The 19,274-nt window shown below is 42.1% G+C and overlaps 1 protein-coding gene and 1 pseudogene across 2 annotated transcripts in view; one reads left to right on the forward strand and one right to left on the reverse strand.

The window, feature by feature from the left end:
- Positions 1 to 19,274, forward strand: part of DPP6 (dipeptidyl peptidase like 6) — a 1,023,012-nt gene that overhangs the window by 2,591 nt on the left and 1,001,147 nt on the right. The gene's annotated exons all lie outside the window — the stretch shown is intronic.
- On the reverse strand, positions 5,552 to 7,091 carry LOC137228684 (vacuolar protein sorting-associated protein 26A-like; annotated as a pseudogene).

The following is a 19,274-nucleotide window of genomic DNA, read 5'->3' on the forward strand; positions in this document are numbered from 1 at the left end:
TCCTCTGCCTTCGCACTCTGTAAATTGTAGCTGGTAGTTGGTTTTGGAGGTTGCTGCAGTGCTGGGATGGAGTAGGGTTAGTGAATGTTCCGGAGAGAATGCGAGGCACGCACAGAGCAGGGGTTAACAGTCGACATTGGAAAGTGCTGGACAGACCACATGAGACTTAGGTTTCAATTGTTTTAGTAAAGCATCAAACTTAATATCAGTTTATTTTATTGTACGTTTGAAGTGTTTGTTTCCCTTTTATGTGCTCTTGGGAGGGTTCATGTTGGGACACTTCTTGGGCGGAAGAGCCTCAACCTCTCCGGAAGACGTTTCAGCTGGACTCCCTCTCGTGTTGTTTATTTACTGAGGACTGTCGCAGCCGTTTCTGTTGGGCACTTCATTATGACTTGTTCTTGGGCAGACGTTCCTTGGGAAACATTTATTGTCTTCCTCTTTTCGGGTGGCCACTCAGTGGTTGAGTTTAGCCATCGTGGGATGTGTTTTTTGCCTCTGGGATCCTTCTCAAATATTGACACCCCCAGAATTGGGAAAAGAAAGGTCCTTTTTGTAGCTACCTTGCCCCTGACTGTGGGGTCATCGACCATCTGCTAATAGCTGCCACGGACCACAGAGGGCACCAATCCAACTGTCATCCCTGGTGTGGGCAGGAGCCACTGGTCCAGAGTGACAGCCACCTGGCACTGGGAAAGTAAAATGTCCCCATGGGATCCTGCAGTCTCCCCTACCCCGTGTCAGTCTGGTGCTGGGCGCACTGAACGTATCCGTCAAGCACTGGCCAAGCACCAGTCAACAGCGAGGGCTGTTCTACAGATACCTGCAAGAGGGCCTGACAGCTGGGTGCAACCCACAGACCAGGGGAGCAGCTTCCCTGGGGCAACTCCACAGGGGTGGGCTCTGCACCCGCCAGGGCTTACTGACTCCTGCCAGCTCTGGTCTGCTATTGAGACTTTCTGGAAACTCACTAAGTGCCTTACTCTCTTGCTTTCTTTTTTTTAAAAAAAGATACAAAATGAATGGTATACACTTTATGCTACTAATTACACAGAAATACACATGTGAAGAGAAAAGACAGTAAGGAAATATACCACACTGTTAACTCTGATGAGCTCAGTATTAGGAGACAGAATGATTCTTATTTTCACTATACTTTCCACTTAAATCTTCCATGGTTATAATATATTGTAGGGTTTTGTAGGTTTTTTTTAAAAATATATTTTGCAATAATATCACTAAACAATGTGAGCATTTAAAATTTTGGTTTGGAAAACTTACATACCATTGTAGAAGGAATTTATTAAAATCCAATATAACCTTTATAGAAAGAAGAGCTGCAGTTTTATTATTTATACAAGATGTTTGCATTTCTTTTTCACAGTCTGAAAGATACTAAAGTCTTCCGTGGTAAAAGGTGGGGTTACTGATACATCTCAGTATTGCAGAATGGACAACTTAAACTTTAATGTGTAGCCGCTCAACTGTATTCCAAAATTATTCTGTAATTTGTTTAAAAAAATTTTTTTTCCTTATGTTAACTTCTTACTTCATTGGTGCTAATTACTAATCCTTTTCTTCACTACTTTTTGAAACATAAGAGCAGTGGTACATAGAAGTGACTGCTGCTGATGTGGGGTGAGCATATTCAGGCCTGCAGGGTAGCCTCACACTCTGTTTTCTGATCTCGCCAGAGTATTAAAATTTCAATGTCATTCGTATCGAGAGGAAAATAAATTTTATATTTAAAACATTTTGACTGATAAACTAGATACAATATTGTATCTGAAGCTCTAATTTTGATTGCTTTATGTTGGGCATTTTTATAGTTGTTGGGGGAAATCAAGAGGACATAACTGCTGGTTGACCTGTGAGCTGGACCAGGGCAGTTGGAGGCTCCTCCCCCCGCCCCCGTCCTTGGAAGCTGCGTCTGCCTACTGTTCCCACAGTGGGAGCCGTTCCAAGGACGCAGCGTTGAGAGAGTGAGCTGCTGTTGAGACCACCTGGCCTGAATACGTGACTGAACCCAGTTAAGGCCTATCTATAAACTTGAGGATTCTGGTGGGCGGGTAAGGAGATCTGCGGGTCTTGGGGCCACCCGAGATCCAAGTCCCCTTGCTTATTAAAACTGCCCCCCTGCCAGTCTGGAGTGGTCTCTCCTTGCCCTCCACATGTGGGGGCAGGTTTCAGATTACACCCCGAAGCTCCTGAGGTTTTGAACCAGAAATAATCCAAGTGGTAAAAGTTTCTTTCTGATGAACTTAGCTTCTTTCTTCCTATTCATTTCTGCTTTCTACTTCTAGTGCTTATTTCACCACGAGACAGGGATGGCAAAGATATGGCCTATGGGTTCAGTTCAGGTTGGGTCTCTGTCATTTTCCCTTCAGGGCCTTAAAAACAAAAGACTCTGTCAACAGAAAGCATTTTGGTTCAACAGGAGTATGCATTTTGTGAAATAATACTGGCTAGACCCACCTGCAGTTTTACTTGGCCTTTATTCTGAAAGGTATTTGGTTCCCGTTAGAGAATTCTGAGTTGAAAAGATTTTGGTTTCTCTTTCAGCACTTTTTTTTTTTAACATCTTTATTGGAGTATAATGGCTGTACAATGGTGTGTTAGTTACTGCTGTATAACAAAGTGAATCAGCTATACGTATACATATATCCCCATATCTCCTCCCTCTGCATCTCCCTCCCACCCTCCCTACCCCACCCCTCTAGGTGGTCACAAAGCACCCAGCTGATCTCCCTGTGCTATGCGGCTGCTTCCCACTAGCTATTTTACATTTGGTAGTGTGTATGCGTCCATGCTGCTCTCTCACTTTGCCCCAGCTTCCCCCACCCTGTGTCCTCAAGTCCATTCTCTACGTCTGCATCTTCCTGTCCTGCCCCTAGGTTCTTCAGAGCCTTTTTTTTTTTTAGATTCCATATATATGTGTTAGCATCTTTCAGCACTTCTATTTTTTTAAATTTTATTTTATTAATTTTTTTATACAGCAGGTTCTTATTAGTTTTCCATTTTATACATAATAGTGTATGTATGTCAGTCCCAATCTCCCAATTCATCCCACCACCACCCCCTTTCCCGCCTTGGTGTCCATACATTTGTTCTCTAACGCCACTTTTAAAATCCTTGCCTTCTAACGTCTGGGTCGTTTGGGGACTGATCTGTGTTGATTGTGCTTCTTTGTTGAGAATGGGTCACGTTTTCATATTTCTTTGTATGTTGAGTAATTTTGAATTTTATCCTTGACATTGTGAATGTTGGGTGGAGACTGGTTTCTGTTGATTCTCACTAAGGTAGGCAATTAAGTAAAGAGCAACTTACATGTAATTGTGTTCCTTTATCCTTACCTAGATTACCTTGAATTTCTCCAGCATTTGCATGCCTCAGGGGGCACCCAGGGATTTGGGCAGCACTTATACACAGAATTTGAGGCTCTCCTACTGTTTTTTTTTTTTTTAGTTCTAGAAATCCCCCCTCACTTTCTAGCTGAAGCAGCTACCTCAAACCCTGTTCTCTACAAAATCTGCTCACTTCGGGTTGTTCTCTAGGGCTTTCAGATTATCAACTTGTTTTGCATTTTGAAAATTATATGTGTGAAGCTGGTTTGTCATGACCTTAACTCAGCCATTGTTGGGTCTGGGACTCCCCCTGTCTTTCTCACCAATAAATTTAATGCCCAGACTTTAGAATCAGTGGTTTGGGGGACCTCGCCTAGTGGAGCCCTGGAATCAGTGACATCACGTTTCTATAACTCAACAGCCCTCTAGGCTTTCTCCTAACTTTTTCTAAATCTTTTTTTTTTCTGTTTCAAATTCTTTATTAGACATTATAGTTGCACAGTTTGAAGATGGTTCAATACAATTGATTTTCAATTTTTCTTTGAATATTTTCCAGATTACTACATGGAAATGACCATGAAAATATTTGGCATTTTAAAATTTTGAAACTCTGAACAGGCACTTACATGAAGGAAAACATTACCATTCACAGATAACCACATTTAAAATAGCTGCTTCAGGGCTTCCCTGGTGGCGCAGTGGTTGAGAGTCCGCCTGCCAATGCAGGGGACACGGGTTCGTGCCCCGGTTCTGGGAAGATCCCACATGCCTTGGAGTGGCTGGGCCCGTGAGCCTGTGCGTCCAGAGCCTGTGCTCCGCGACGGGAGAGGCCACAACAGTAAGAGGCCTGCGTACCACCAAAAAAAAAAAAAAAAAAGATGCTCCAGCACATGGTACATGGAACCTTTTGCCAGTTAAGAAGTTCGTTACTGACCATTTTTCAAAGTGCCGTAGTAGTAAAACAGGCTTAAAGAAATGTAACTTGAGTTACTTAGCTTACTCATAAAGTAAGGTTAACTGACAAGAGTTGCACTGAAGTGTATAAAAAAAAATTGGTACAGAACCACTGAACCATAAGTGAAAGTAGTTTCACACAACAGGCTTCGTTTCAGTTCCTACACCCCACATTTAGTGTCTTTGCAGTCAGACCCCACGCATAGCATAAAAACACATGACTGCAACCTTCTTTTGTAGAGGGTTTGAATATTACTTGAATTTAATGTTTAAAAAATTTAAACAGAGTGGATGAAGAAGTTTACATTTGAGTTTGAACTAGTCAAGGTTCCAATTTAACAAACATGAAATTGTCCAGATCTGGGTAACTACATACTTCACCTGTTCTCCTGGGTCCCCCATCCTCAAATTTTCCCCTGAAAAGGGAAGAGAATATTTGCAAGAAAATTATATTTGCATATATGTGCTAAAAAGATTCATTAAACCAAAAAATTTTTTTTCAAAGTATTTATGGAAAAATTATATAGTTTTAACAAACTAAAATGCCAACATAGAGTCAACTCCACATTGCAGAAAACATACAGTGGTACCTATCAGTTAGTAGTAGCAAAATGGTTACTTAATCTGGTACCCACCCCCCCAAAAAAGCTGCAATGACATGCCACATAATCTCTTATGGAAAAAAATTTTAAATTCACACCACAGAAGACTTCAAAGAGAACAAAATTCAGGAAGCCATGGAATGGTGGACTCAGAGGCACCTACAGTGAAACACTTGTATGCATTTCTCAAACATGTATGGAAAATCATAAATGTAGTTTTCAAAAATACTGAAATGCCATGTTTTAAATCTTTGCAGGATGTACAGGCCACTCAGGTTTTCTAATTTTATTTGAACACCCAATATTTAATTTTTTGCATGTAGAGAATAAGAGGTAATCATTAGCCTGAACAAGGAGAAGCAAAGAATTTGTAATCAACATTATGCAGAAAGAAAGCAAAATTACAAATACCAACCTACTCACATGAAAATCTTTAATGTTTATGCTGATGTATAGCTGAGTGCTTATCATTAAATGAAAGTGTGCAGTTAAAAAAAAAAACAACACGGCAGTTTAAGAAAGTTCCAGTGTTTCAAAGAAAGCATTTTTTAAATATGTATATACGTGAAGAACATTTAGTTATGCCATAAAATAAACTCAGCACTGTACGATAAAGGAAGGCTATCATAACTGGGGTTTTGGCTTTTTCCCCCGCCCTACACGCTGCGACCATCTTTAACCTGCCGAGCTTAAATCTCAACGGATGTAGGAGGTTTTTTCTTCTTTTTTTCTCCTATTCAGTTCACATTTCAGGCGGCTCAGCAGATGCCTGTGATTCTGGCGATTCAACTCTCTGGTGAAAGTTTGCCCTCTGTTTCCTCACTTTTTCAGGAGCTTTTCTCCACAAAACGACCTCCTGCTGCTTGAAGTTCGTCCTGTCTTCCTCATCAACAAGGACTAGAATTAAAAAGCACCTTATGGGGCTTCCCTGGTGGCGCAGTGGTTGAGAGTCTGCCTGCTGATCAGGGGACACGGGTTCGTGCCCCGGTCCGGGAGGATCCCACATGTTGCGGAGCGGCTGGGCCCGTGGGCCGTTGCCACTGAGCCTGCATGTCCGTAGCCTAAAAAAAAAATACCTTATGGAAAATTTTTTGTTCACATCTCTCACTGTTGGAGTTGGGTCATATCCCACTAAAAACAGTCTTATTGGAGTTTATTCTCCTTTTACTGGTGTACCATCCATTATTTCATATTTAGCGATTGTTTCTGTTGTGGCACTGGGTCCAATTCCCGTGATCTCTTTTTTAAATCAATTGTAACTCCATGTGTTGGATTTTTTTTTTTAATTAATTAATTTATTTATTTATGGCTGTGTTGGGTCTTCGTTTCTGTGCGAGGGCTTTCTCTAGTTGTGGCAAGCGGGGGCCACTCTTCATCGTGGTGCACAGGCCTCTCACTATCGTGGCCTCTCTTGTTGCGGAGCACAGGCTCCAGACGCGCAGGCTCAGTAGTTGTGGCTCACGGGCCCAGTTGCTCCGCGGCATGTGGAATCCTCCCAGACCAGGGCTCGAACCCGCGTCCCCTGCATTGGCAGGCAGATTCTCAACCACTGCGCCACCAGGGAAGCCCCATGTGTTGGATTTTTATTCTTACTAATAAGAAGTAAATTTTTCCCACAATCACATCCTTTAAATGATACTTTGATTTATTATATTCAAATTCTACGTGTAGACAATCTTCAGTGCCCGTTTCCATCTTAACAGAGTTGTTGACATCAGGATAGGTAGCAGGCTGGTGAACAATAAGGGCATACATATTCCTTTACCAAGTCTGTCAGTCTTCTTGCTGTTGTCACTTTAAGGAAATACCTTAAGCAGCATTGGCACCGATATGAGTGGCGTGGCTTTTCCACTTGCGTACATACAAAGTCATAACTTCTGCTCCGAGCCAGTTCTCCAGGTAAGGCTAGTTCTTTCATTAGGTTTACAGACTCGTGAGTATTACTCTTGTCATTGAAAAGTTCAGTTTGACCTACAAATTCAGTTCGGATTCCTTGGTGTTCTAGCCTCTTTCCAGGTTGCTGAAAGGCTACGTTTACCTTTCCTGAAACAGATTCTCCATCGCAGAAAAGATAGCGCTTTTCTACTTTGCCAACTTCCGTTTTCATTTCCGCCATTTTCCTGTTTTCCCCATCATTAAGGACAACATCGATCTCACACATGGGACCAAACAATCCTCGAAGAAAACCCATTGTCGGTGCTGCCACCGCCGCATCCCCCCCACTTCACTCCTCTTCCTTCAGGAGAACTCCCAGCGCAGGCTCCTGTTTTTCTAAATCTTTAGTACAAAATTTAATGCTCCTCTGCACTTTGAGACCATATCCAGGAAAGAAAGGCCAGCTGGTACCATTCTCCCAGTATTGCTTTACCCTCCTACCTTCCCCTCCCCAGGACTCTTTAAATCTCTGTGAACCACTCTTCTTGTTGGTTCTCAGTCTTTTTTCATATCTTCTTTTGTCACTCTTTCCTCTCCGTCTCTCTTTTTTCCCTCCAATGTATGTTCTCCAAAATTCACATTCTGATAAATGATAACTTGTTAAATCGAAAGGTTCTCATTTGTTCCTTTTTCCCCCTTTCACAGAAAACAAAAGCCAATTTAATGATCTCCCTTCTCCAAGATAACTCCTCACTTCCCACTCTTTCCTGCCCCTTCCAGTTTAGATCCGCAGAGCTTCGCTTCATGGGCCATTTCACCCACTTTCCAAACTTTTCCTCAGTCTGCACTTTTTCTTTTTGGAATTAAGCACCTCCTCCTCCTTTTCACGGGTTGAAGGATTTCCCTACCGGGTCTGGGGACACAGCTGAATCACCGACTTCCTCTCCTTAGGAAGCCTTCCTAGTGGTTAGATCAGCCGTGACTCACACGCTGCTCTGGGCATCACAGACACACGCGAGGCTTGGGAATTGCGATTATCGCTGTCATAACGTGGTTCACGTCCTGCCTTTTCTCCTCCCTCCCACGTTCTGGCCTGGGAGTGAGCACATCACAGCCACCATCCCTGGCCTGGGAGTGAGCACATCACAGATCTAGAATTCACCTGACAAGGTGTCCATCGTAACTCTGGGTTGCAGGTACCACTCTCCAGCTTGTCTTTTGGCTTGAATTCCAGACCTTTCTACCTGTTCTGATCTCTGTACCTACCAGGACCTCAGCCGACAGCTCTTACTGAATTCCCAGCTTCCCTGATCCTGACCACTGACATCTGTCATCCTCTGTGGGAGTGCCTGTTTTTCCCATTAGAGAGAATCCTCTGTTTTATTTTATTTTGTTTATTAATTAATTAATTTATTTGAAGTATAGTTGATTTATAGTGTAGTGTTAATTTCTGCCGTACAGCAGTGATTCAGGTATACATATGTATACATACTTTTTCATATTCTTTTCCATTATGCTTTATCACAAGATATTGAATATTGTTCCCGGTGCTATACAGTAGGACCTTGCTGTTTATTCCTTCTATATATAATAGTTTGCATTGGTTCATCCCAAACTCCCAATCCATCCCTCCCCCCTATGCCCTCCCCCTTGGCAACCACAAGTCTACTCTCTATGTCTGTGAGTCTGTTTCATAGGTAAGTTCATTTGTGTCATATTTTAGATTCCATATATAAGTGATATCATATGGTATCTGTCTTTCTCCTTCTGACTTACTTCACTTAGTATGATAATCTCTAGGTCCATCCATGTAGCTGCAAATGTATGCCAGTATCTTTTTTGCTTCTGTTCCTATTCCAGTTTCCCCTTAATTTCTGTGATGGTTTTATTTTTTCTCCAATTTATTTCCCAAGTTTGCCCACCGTTGCTTCATTTTTTTCTTACCTTCTCATTCTCTCTTTCCTGGATTATTACATATTTCCTGATGCCCTCCCTTCATAGAGGCAATTCTTAAGATTTAAAAAATGCATGTGAGTCTGTTGCTGTTTTGTAGATAAGTTCATTTGTGTCCTCTTTTGGATTCCAGATATAAGTGATATCATATGGTATTTGTCTTTCTGACTTACTTCTCTTAGCGTGATAATCTCTAGGTCCATCCGCATTGCTGCAAATGGTATTATTTCAAGAGAATCCTCTGTATTTTAAAAGCCAGTATTTTGTAATAACTGTAAATGGAATGTAACCTATAGAATTGTCTAGAAAGTTAAAAAATTAAACAAAAACCAAAGATAATTTTGCTCAGGTAATTTTGCTCAATCCTCTCATTTCATAAAACCTGAGATCCAACAGGGTATAAGTAGTTCGTGAGAGAGTCAAGACTCAATTTTCGTTCCCTGCTTCCCAGACTTGCCAGATTCCATGGAACCAGGGCTGTTTCACGTCTGTCTTCTTTATTTGCACACAAAGTCAAGGGCCACATGCTGTATCAGCGTAAGGACGCTTCAGTGGTATTTAATGTTCCCAAGGGTGTGTCCTCGTCAGGGTTTGTCTTGCCAACCATGGTTCTTCATGCTGAACAAGGAGCTTCCTTGTGTGGTTAGTAATTTCTGAAAGAAATAGGAAAAGAAACCCATATAAATAAAAATATATATATGTAAATTCTTTTAGCTACCCAGAATCTAAATCATCCTGGAGAATTTTAGAAAGTTTAATGGAATGCATGAAACATAAATTGCTTTAATGACTTCCAGAATATTAGTGAAAATCTATTTATGTTATTTTGGTTTACGTTTTATTGATTTTTAAATTTTTCATTGTCCTCTCGCTTTCTCGGTAAAATGCATAAAACAAAGATAAGCTCATGCATAAGTTAACCGGGAATAGAGGGCAGTAAATGAGAAGGAAATGTTTTTCTGGTCTAACCGGTTGGATTGTTTTAAGTCAAAAGCTGTCCCTCAAGTGCAGTATTTTAATGATCTCGCATCTAGTATCTTGTGAAGGAAACAGAGGGATTGGAATTTTGTAGATCCCAAATCTCGTATTACTTTTGACTAAGGGCCTGGAAATCTATATTCAGTCAGCAGAGGTGGAGGAAAGTTATCTGACACCTCACTCATCCCCTCCCCACATTTTAGGGCCTTGGAAAGTTTGAATTGTCTTCATGCCACATGATGATAATGCTCTTTCAAGTGTCTCTATCATCTTCCTTTTTCTATTTTTAAAATTTAAAACAATTTTTTATTGAACAATGTAGCTGATTTACAATGTTGTGTTAATTTCAGGAGTACAGTAAGGTGATTCAATTATACGTATATATATTCTTTTTCAGATTCTTTTCCATTACGGTTTATCACAGGATATCAAATATAGTTCCCTGTGCTATACAGGAGGACCTTGTTGTGTATCTCCTTTATATGTAGTAGTATGTATCTGTTAATCCCACACTTCCGTCTTCCTTTTTTTTAAATGAAATTTTCAAATGCAGTTAAGAAGACATAAGATATTTAGACATGACTAGATAATTAAAAATTATATCTGACCAAATGTGAATGCAGCAGAACAAGTTCATATTTTTTAATTTTATTTTTCATAAAATAAAAGATGAAGATGCATGGGGCCTTTGCTAAAGTCATCTCAAATGTATGAGTTCAGATGTGGAAAAACTCGTTCGGCGGAGGAATGTGGCATTGAGGGAAAGGGGAATGACTGGGTCTCACAGTGGGTTGAGCTGTGCCTCCTGTTTGGGTTGAGTCTCAGGGAAGTGGCTGCAGCTCTCTGGGCCTTTTTTTTTTTTTTTATTATGTGAAAACTGAGGACATTCACTAGGTTTCAGAGCCCTGTCAAGCTCTTACTTGCTGATGATATTTCAACCCTAGGAAGAGCCAGGGCGAAGTGATTGCCATTATTAAGACATCCCTGGGCATAGAAATCAAAGGCATTTCTGTAGTAAAATGTACTCAATGGAAACTCTAAGCCAGTGGGAGTCCTTCACACTTTAGCGTAAAGACAAACACCATGAATATCTGACATAAACTTGAGGCCTGAAGACTGGAAGGTCCTAAATGAAATGAAGAGGCCAGCAACAGTTTGAGATGCCTTTCTCTGTGCTTCCGCTTTTCACAACTTTTTCCTGAATGTTATCTTATTTCATCTTCATAATAGCTACTAAGGTAGATACCTAAGTTTTTATTTCTCTTTTTTTTTTTTAAACTGAGGAAATGGAGCTCCATGATTATATGCAAAGCACTTGTGGTCACGGGGGGGGGGGGTAGAAAGCAAGAAAATGTGTTCAAACTGAAAATGTATAAATAAATAGTAATGCATTTTGTTATTCAGTAAGTTTCAACCCCTAAGTCTATCTATTCCTTTCCTCAGTGCTGAGGTTTATTTATGTATTTCATAGGCATTGGACTCCTTGTTTACTGTTCTTAAAAAAAAAACAAAACTGCTACTTTTATGAGTGACATAGGATTTTCACAGATGAGACAGGAAACAACAGCATAAAATACCAGGGGGTGTGAAACATGAGTACAGCCACATTGCAGGATTGCAGTTGGTCAGAGAAAAGAGTGGTCAGCAGTGTTTAGCCGGGTCATAGCATGTGTCCTACAGTCATAGAAATAGCACGCAGACGCAAGGCTTAGTGCAACACACCTTTTCTTCTTCCCTGATTGATAACTGTGATCTTTGGCAACTGAGGGACACACAGAATTCTGATAGACAGTTATTACTTCACATTGTCTGTATTGGCTTCTGGTGCTTTTTATTTGGAACCTGTGAGAATAGTCTCGTTCTTTCCAGTACAGGAACTCTGCAGCTTAATTTCCTCTGCGTAACAGTCAAGAGTCTGAGAAATCATCAAGAGGAACACAACATGAAACAAATAAAAACAATAAAGCAATGTGTATTATCTTCTCCCCGGCTGTATCCACTTTTGTGGTGGTGCAACATTTCTTTCTTAATTCACTCGTCAACTCCCAGCTGGACATGTGTGTACCAGAGATGCTATTCATTGCTTCCCGGGCCATTTATGGTCTGTGACAGTAGAACCCTGCCCACGCCCCTCCTTTCCTGTTTGAAACAGAGGACTCGACCTTCTCCTGATACAGCTGTTTAGACCAGGGCCGACCACGTGCTCCCAGGGGAATAAATCCCCAGGATGTGCTGAGCCAGTCAAACACTCTCTTGGAAATTTGAGCTAAGAGACACCCATCAGAGGACAGAGGGCTCACAGGTAAGATCACATAGACTCTGACAGCCATGTACGGTCATGGGCTGCTAAGGATAACTGTTGGGAGAAAGGGGAGGGGGGAGCAGCAGAGGTGACAGACACGATGACCCCTGAGACTCAGAGGACCCGGCCTCACTTTCAGACTTTCTGGGTACAGTTCACGTGAAGCCTGTCTCTACTCCCCTTTATTTCCTCATAGGCTCCTTCTGTTTCCTGAGATGTCCAATATGTAAAGTTGATAGAAAATAAAGAAAACTCTGTAATTACTACCAAGAGTTCCTATTTTTCACTCCGTCTCCCCATTCCTACCAAATAGAACTGTTTTGGTTGAACAGACTTTTTGATAAGCTTCTTTGCATTCTTGCTGTGTATCTCAGGAGACACAAGTGAGGGGGAAACAAAAGTCACTGAATTGCTTTCTAAGCAGGAGTGGGACTGATGGCTACGTTCCAGGTTATTAGTGGACAGAGCTCGCCAGAGCTGAACTTGTCAGAAAAATAGAGGGTATGTGTGAGGCTTTATAGCAAGAGATAAAAGGGAACAAGGAAGAAAAAGATGATGTTGCTGGCGGCCAGGAGATGTGGGTTGGGGAACAGAATAGAAATGTTGGGTGTCGTATGTCACTTTTCAGAGAAGTAGCAAGAAAACCTGTGGGCTCACTGATGTGCTATATGGCTAGACCTGGCTTTTCTGTGGCAATTGGAGTTGGGTCGTTTGATGTAACATTGAATATAGGTTCAAGATGAGGGTCGGACAAGGTCTCCACTGCCCAGAATATCTCGATCACATCCACAATACATTTGTTTGTTATTGTTTTTGCTTTTTAATTTGAGCTCCTTTGGGGGGTTTCTACAGTTTTCGCTATCAAATGAGCTCTGGGAAAAATGATGTGGAATGTGTAAAGCGCCTGGGGGCTTCAATAAGCCTGAGACCCGACCTCCTCCTTCAATGAATTCCCAGGTTCTTCTGAATGCCCTGGACTCATGGAGCTTTCATGAAACGACCTTATTTTTTTCCACCTGTGCCTTTGAAACAAATCTTTGGCTAGTTTGTACCCAGATTTGTGAAGCTATTTAGCTTTTGCTGGGTCCTTTTCTGTTACAAATAGTGTGATTTCAGAAGTTAAAATGCCCAGGCCAGTCTACTGAAATAAGCTTAAGACAGGCTTCTCCTCTCTCTCAGCTTGACCTGTTTGAGGTCCAGAAGCCTGTGGGACGGGTGGGGGGCGGCTTCTCTGTGCCTCCTTCCTGGCACGTTTCTTATTCCTCTTCTGCGCCCACCAGTCCCCATTTGTCACTCCTCCAAGGCTGAGTTCAGACAGAGAAGAAATGAGGGGAAAGGCAGAGCGAATATGGAGGGTCACAGATGGCTCTAGATGTGGCGAATGCACAAAAGTGACCTTTTATTTTCGTGGGGTGTTTTCAGGGCGTTTTCTTTGAATGTGCTCACACAGGATATTGAGGGGTGACTGTAGCATCTTCCCCAGCTGTGGTACCGTCCCCATCCTCACGCTTCCTGGTGTCACCCTGGGCTAGGTACTTTGCTCCGTTGGGTGGGGCTCCTGGCTTCCACCTCCCACGTGGTCCATTTCTGGTTCATGAGAAGCATCCTGTTTCCCGTCACCATTACTGGTACAGCTTGCTCACTCTTCACATCCGGCTGCCTGAGAGGCACTCTGGGTTCAGCTCCTCGATTTTAAATTTTTCCAGGAGGAGTCTGTGTACCACTGCTTTATGCTTCGGGGGGCCCCATTTCAAGCTCCCTGAGGGGAACTCTGTTCTCGGAGACAACCAACAGCTTTGCTTTTCCTCATCCGGTTGTACATCCTTCTCCACCGGAAGGATGGAGATTCCAGAGAATTCCACCAACTCTCTGTATTGGAAGCTTCCCCTCAGGTGGGTGATGGCTATTGTGTGCTATCCATTTCAAACCCTTTTATCGTTTCCTGTATTAACAGTCTAACAGACCCTTCAGGCTGTAGGGATGCTTGGCTACCGTCATTGCAGTTCTTAACTTCTGGTGCCTCAGTTGAAACTGAGTTAGGAAGATGCTGTGAAGCTTGGTTCTCTCTCTACTTGGAGTTATCTTACATCGCTGAGAACACCGAGCAGTTGGTGACATGTGTAAGGGGGGATGCTCCCTAAGCGCAGTGTGTGTACTGAGAGGATGTGTCTTGGCTTCTGTGATTTGAAAAGGATTCACGGAAGCGCTGGGGTTTCCGCTGGGCAGTGGAGGACACCGTGCTTCGCTTGAGATGGTGCTTTATCTAAAGAACACAGGCAGCCTCGCCAAAATGGAAAGTTTCCATTTTCTTTACTCATTAAGTACGGGGGTTGCTTACGTGCTCTTGTGTATCCAAGGAAAGTGGGAACTCGTGGCAAATTCACCCTTCACGCTAAAATCCCCGCTAGCGTGGTGCTTCTCAAACCTTGCCGTGTACACCCCTCACCTAGGCATTCTCGTAAGAACGCATATTCTGATTGAGTAGTTCTGGGGTGGGGCCCGAGATTCTGCATTTCTTCGAAAGCCCCCCAACGCTGCTATTGGCGGTCATCCTCAGAGCACCCATTTTTTTTGTATACAGGCCTGGTCCAGCGTCTTGGGTCAGCTGTCCGCTTCAGACAGCATCTTCTTCTCGGCCTGCTCTGGTAGTTTCTCCCCTCAGAGCACACTTTGAGTAGCCGGGCTCCATTGCTTCCCTGAGTAATGCGTCACGTATTAAGTGACGCATTTGGTATGTGATTGTGACAAATCGCCGGAAGTCTTTCATTTTGGGAAAAGGGTCTTCGTCGTAGTTTGCACGTAATGGTCCCTCATTTCTTTGATCTGTGATTAGAAATTGTGGTACCATTCATTTGGAGAGGAGGATTGAAATAGGAAGGAAAAGAGTGGGCTTCCCATGGTCCGCTAGGCTCTCAACTGGCTTTGTGGCCGTTGCCAAGGAATCAGCATCTCCATGTTTAGCCACTTTTATTAAAGAGTTTATTGTGTTAGGTGGTCTCCAGGGGCCTAGAAAATACTAATATTATATTTCTAAATATATTTTGTGCTTGTCTACTCAGCTATATTATTAAAAAAAACTTGGGAGCCAACTCTGTATTTTTCCATATATTTTTATTCCTGGAACAGGCGCTAGAACCTTGCCCTTAGTTCATGGCCAGTAAATATTTGTGGATGATGTGGACAATGCAGAAGAACTTTGGTGATAGGAGAGTGGATCCAAATAGTGAGGGATCCACCAAGTTGTTTTTTTTTTTAATTTATTTTTATTTATTTATTTTTTTTGCGTTACGCGGGCCTCTCACTGTTGTGGCCTCTCCCGTTGCGGAGCACAGGCTCCGGACGCGCAGGCTCAGCGGCCATGGCTCACGGGCCCAGCCGCTCCGCGGCATGTGGGATCTTCCCGGACCGGGGCACGAACCCGTGTCCCCTGCATCGGCAGGCGGACTCTTAACCACTGCGCCACCAGGGAAGCCCAAGTTTTTTTTTTTTTAAAGGGTATTTTTTAAAATTTATTTATTTTGGCTGCACTGGGTCTTGGTTGCTGCACGCAGGCTTTCTCTAGTTGCGGCGAGCGGGGACTACTCTTCCTTGCGGTGCGCGGGCTTCTCATTGCAGTGGCTTCTCTTGTTGCAGAGCACGGGCTCTAGGCGCCCAGGCTTCAGGAGTTGTGGCTCGTGGGCTCTAGAGCACAGTCTCAGTAGTTGTGGCACGCAGGCTCAGTAGTTGTGGCGCATGGGCTTAGTTGCTCCGCGGCATGTGGGAGCTTCCCGGCAGGGAACGAACCCGTGTCCCCTGCACTGGCAGACGGATTCTTAACCACTGTGCCACTAGGGAAGCCCTCCACCAGGTTTTTTAAAGTGTTTTTAGCAAAGCTTTATTGATTAATGATGTTGATTTCCTAAGTGAAAATAATAAATTCCGTAATATCCATGTGTGCTGAGTTTCTTGTCTCTGAGTTTGACTAGGGTTAAGAGAGGCAACCCTTCCAAAATCCAGTCGGATCAGTAGAGCAAGAGAGTTATAAACTTTCGCATTATAAAACAATGAAGTTTTTTGAAGAAACAGGCCAAGAAATATAGTCAAAGAAAACCTATATTTCCTGTCTCATACATTTTAGTGATTCTGCATCAATAAAACTTCCTGTTCTCTTTAAGTTATGGTTCACCAGGACATTATCAAAACCCCTTAATCTTTCTAAATAGTTCCTATATTCTTAAAGTATCTATTTTAATTCTAGACACATCAGAATCCACTTAATAACTTGCGGAATCCTTGGTGGAGCTCTGAGCTGTCACGTCACGTACTCTCTCCTGGGTTGTAGAGGTGTTAAATTAAGGAGAGTCAAGAAAAAGATTGATGGAAAAGGCAAAATGACCCAGTCAAAATCTTTAAATTATGTGCTATTACAAACAAGGAAATGTCACTATGACATTTACTAGCTGGAAAAGAGGAAGGAGGAGGGGGTGAGCAGGAGTTATAAGTAAGCTTAAGTCTAGAAATTCCTACTTGGTACATCCACATACTGGAATGAGGCAAATGTTTCCATTTATCCAGGAGAGCAGAAAAATACCCATTTATTTTTTTAAATCTACTTGTTAAATTATAGCTTTTATGTTAAGGGCTATAGATTGAGTAAATTGCTGCACGGAAGGCAACTTTGAAGATGGAAGATTCAAGTGTAAAATTTATGCCTTTACCCAACTTTCAAAAAGGTGAGAAAAGCTCTACATATATGGATTCGATACTATGGGAGACTTTGAAGTCTTATTCCGGACAAATGTATCAGAGACTACAAATTTTTAAATTTACATTACTCCCCATCGAAGATCCCTTTGCAGCACTGTTGCTTTGATAGCGCCATATACATCCATTTTTGTTGTGTTTCGTGTAAAATGGATACCCGGAACGGATGTTTATTGGAGGGGTGTGAAGGTAGCCCCTGGGTGGTAACGAGTGTGTCGGTGAGTAAAAACCGAGGCAACATGAGCTCCTTTTATCATCTAAATGGATTTCAATATCTGAAGTGGAAGATTCAAAGTTAGAAAATTGGTAATGGTATTAGGGTCGCAGGAGAAAAACAATTACTTGGATCTGGGTGTGGTATTATGGGAAATAGACTAGAAAGTTAATCCAGGGTCAGCAAAGCAATATCTCAACAGCTGTGAAAATACAGTTAGAAATAAAGAAAGTGCTTCATGGTGGACCAGGCATTTTTAATTTCTTTGGGTAAAGTGCAGCAGTTTGGAAAAGGAGGAAGTATTCCTCGTGATTAGGCAAGAAAAGGAGGACGGTTTCTCTGTGGATTAGAAGATAGAAGACTGTGTGCCAGGAGTGGATTTCTTTCACTTAACCCTCACAGTGGTCCTCCGAGGTGCTCTTGCAAGGACTCAGAGATGTTAAGTAACTTGCCTGTGGTCCCATGTCCACTAAGATGCAGATCTGGACTTCAGACCTAGGCTCTGAATCTTACTGCTTTACGCCAGCACCATACTGGATAGTCAGTGGTGGAAAGGAAGTAAGTTAATCAAAATCATCATTTAGCTATTGGGGCATTAGTCGAATTGGCTGTTCACTAGGTAAAGTTCTTGTACATCAGGGGAACATTATCATACAATAGCAGTGTCCTGCTGTTGCAGAAACTATGGCTCTGATATATTTGCTGAAAGGTCATTTATTTTCACAAACTGATCTTGTAGCCATTAATCTCACAACTCTCTCATTAGTTCTAATGATAAGTTTTGGTTGATTCTGTATATTTGATCACACGATCCACAAATAAAGACAGCTGTATCTCTTACTTTCCATATCTTATTTTCCTATTTATATCTGTACATCTATATCTGTATGTAAATATAGATATATCTATATAAGAACCCGCTGTATAGCACAGGGAACTCTATTCAATACTCTGTAATGACCTATATGGGAATAGAATCTTAAAAAGAGTGGCTATATGTATGTGTATAACTGAATCACTTTGTTGTACAGCAGAAACTGATACAACATTGTAAATCAACTATACTCCAATAAAACTTTAAAAAAAGAAAAAGGATGTGAACACTTACTTACTTGATTCTGATGCTTCAGACCCCAGTAGGAAGAATTCAGCCTGAACAGTTGGTGATTTGGTGGAGGTTAAGTGCAGGTGGGTGGGAGCCATGAAGGCCCCTGGGGGCAGCTTTAAGGGGGGAGGGGGAAGGTTCACACTCTCTGGAACAAGAAGAAATTATCTCATGGGTGGTAACTCATGCCACTTCAGATCCGAGATTGGATCCTGCAACAGAAAAAGGACCTTCATGAAAAAGCCGGGGAAATCCAACACATTCTTTAGTTCAGAGTATTGGAGCAATATTAATTTCCTGATTTTGCTGCTTGTACTATTGCTGTACGGATGTTAACATTAGGGTACGCAGGAATTCACGCTTAAATTTGCAACTTTTTTGTTAGACTAAAACTGTTTAAAAATGAAGAGTTTTTAAACAGGAGCTTAAGGATTACAGAGAAGAGTGTATGAAGAAAAGTGTGAAACTGGTTATCGTTTAAAAAGTGCAGACAGAGAAAGGAGCATTTATGGAAGCTGAGCATGAGGTTTAGAGAAGAGAAGCAGTGAATCCAAAGAATACTGTGTCTTGCAAACCAAGAAAATGGCATTGCTGGAACTGCGCCCCTACAGAGCACACCTGTGGACTCACCCCCAGACAAAGAAACGATACCAAGATTCCATACGTTTGTGGGGTGGTCAGTCTTCTTGAAATTAACAGTATATGTGAGCACAGTAATGAGTTTTAGAAAGGCCTCACTACGGAACCCTTTTTTAAAAACAAATTCAATGTTTCCAAAATTCTTTAGCTGTGAGTACTTCTTTATTTTCAAATAGCCCTTTGATAATGAACTTCATGAAATCAGGAATGAGGTCTACTTGGAGCCAGTTATACAAATACAATTCATAGCACATAATAGGTATTTATTCATTAGACAAGTATTATCATCTAACAATATAAGGGATGTTGTTAGACCCACTAACATCCCTTAGACCTTGGGTTCTGAGGAATATGCTTGGGCAAAGCTTGAACAGACACGAAAATGACAAGAGGGTGGCAGCCTTGGGGCAAATAAGAGTGAATAACCCTGAGAATATGGGCGTAGAAAAACGAGGACCAGTTCTCTCCCAAGCCTGCTGATAAGAAGGATGAAGTGAGAATCCAAATCGGTGGTAAATTGAAAGGGATGTGTGGTCGTGGACAGAATAAGATTTTTAGGTTGATT

The sequence above is a fragment of the Pseudorca crassidens genome, chromosome 8, assembly GCF_039906515.1.
Source record: "Pseudorca crassidens isolate mPseCra1 chromosome 8, mPseCra1.hap1, whole genome shotgun sequence".
Taxonomy (NCBI): domain Eukaryota; kingdom Metazoa; phylum Chordata; class Mammalia; order Artiodactyla; family Delphinidae; genus Pseudorca; species Pseudorca crassidens.